Here is a 1679-nt window from a genome sequence, read left to right on the forward strand (position 1 = left end):
CGCCCCGCCCCACTCGAGATGGATTGTGGTGGTGTCGCGCAGTGTAGCTGGGCGCACAAGGCCCTGCTGTCAGCAGGATGCGCTCCTGCCGGGGTCCCCCGCAACAGGAATCAATGCGGCCCGCCTCATGCCGTGCCCGCCCCTTCGGCCCCCGCCTCCCATCTCGCCACCTGTCTCTCCCAGCGCAATGCCTCCTCCTCTGATAAGGCCGCCCATCTCCATCTCTCTCTCGCTCGCGTGATACTCGCCACGTGTGCGAGAGAGAGAGAAAGATGGTCGCCTCTGGAGGGGCGGGGCGGGGCGGGGCGGGGCGGAGCGGGTCGCGACGTCGGATCCGATACTAGTGTCGTCCCGCGGCTCCTCCAGCCCCCGTCGTGGGGCTCCTACCCAGGGAAAGTTCGGCTTCCTGACTTAAATTCTCGGAGCACACACACACACACACACACACACACACACTCACTCACTCACGCCACACCTCACACGCTCCGCTGCTAAGAAATGTCTTCCCTTGCTGCGGTGGCGTGTATCGTCGGGGCTGGACTCCCCCGGGGGTCGGGCAGGGCGGGGGGAGGCAGTGAGGGGGAGAGGAGGGTACCCAGGGGGCGTTGCGTGGCCCGGGCTCCACGACCCCCCCCCCTCTCCGTCCCGACGGGCCACTTCAACCCTTGCCTCCGCACCTGCCCCGGACCAAAAGCAATACCATCTCGTCAGGTGGCGCCGGGCACCGCCGCCCCCGGCCGCGCAGCCCGGCCCAGCCTTCCGCTCTGGCCGATCGCGGTGCTGGACCCGAGTTGTCTCGTCTAATTACCGCCGAGGCTACGACATGTGTGTTTATGCCCAGCTCCGTTAAACGGAGCCGCGCCCGATCGGGTCCGAAGGGTTGCTCCGCACCCCTTCCTCCCCTCCACAACGCGCCGCCCCTCCGCCCTGCCCTGCACCGCAGCCTCACCGGATGATTGAATTTGCCCGGGGAAAACAAGATAAGTAGAGGCGGGCGGTGGGGTGGCGGAGAGCTGCGCGGCGGTGTGGTGGGGCGGGGCAGGCAAAAGAGGGTCCGGGATTTGGGAGGCCGAGATAAATGGTGCACCTTGTCCCATACCCGAGAGTGACAGCCTTGAGCCGCTCGCTGCGCTGCTGTGCCTCGCCCGCCTGCCTCCCCCTCCACCGCCTGCAGCGGCAGCGGGTAGGCAACCCGCCGGGAGGCGCGCGTGCTGGTGGCCTATCCCTGCCTTGTAAGGGGCTCCTCTTATCCTCCCCATCACTCTCGACGCCCTCGTTGCATCTCTTTCGCTCGCCTCCTCCGTCGGGGGGAAAGCAGTCGCCATCAGCGGAATATTAAATCTCGCTGACGCTGGTAATAATTACTCTGCAGTTTTTCCTTTTTTTTTTCCCTTTCTCCTCCTCGAGTCGGCTGAACGAGTGGAGTGGATTGACATTCGCTGATGGTGTGCGGGACGAGCCCTAAGCTCGCCTCGCCGCGCCATCCCCCCGGCGCGGAGGAGGGGTATTAGGGAGGTAATGGTTGCCTGCGACCTGGTAATAGCGGTGAGGGGCGGCGCGGGGGCGGGCGGGGGCGGCGCTCTCCCGCGGGACCACTCAAGGAGCAGGGCGGGCCCTTCGCCGCCCCGACCTTTAGGGTGCGTGGCGCGGGGGCGGGGAGTGCGCGGCCTGAAACATGC

At 66.6% G+C, this 1679-nt stretch overlaps 1 protein-coding gene across 1 annotated transcript in view; it reads left to right on the top strand.

Annotated features, from left to right (window-relative positions):
* The window catches only part of LOC113211938 (egalitarian protein homolog), a 32083-nt gene that overhangs the window by 27263 nt on the left and 3141 nt on the right, over positions 1-1679 (top strand). The gene's annotated exons all lie outside the window — the stretch shown is intronic.

The sequence above is a fragment of the Frankliniella occidentalis genome, unplaced genomic scaffold, assembly GCF_000697945.3.
Source record: "Frankliniella occidentalis isolate FOCC.00 unplaced genomic scaffold, Focc_3.1 Scaffold28, whole genome shotgun sequence".
NCBI classification, from domain to species: domain Eukaryota; kingdom Metazoa; phylum Arthropoda; class Insecta; order Thysanoptera; family Thripidae; genus Frankliniella; species Frankliniella occidentalis.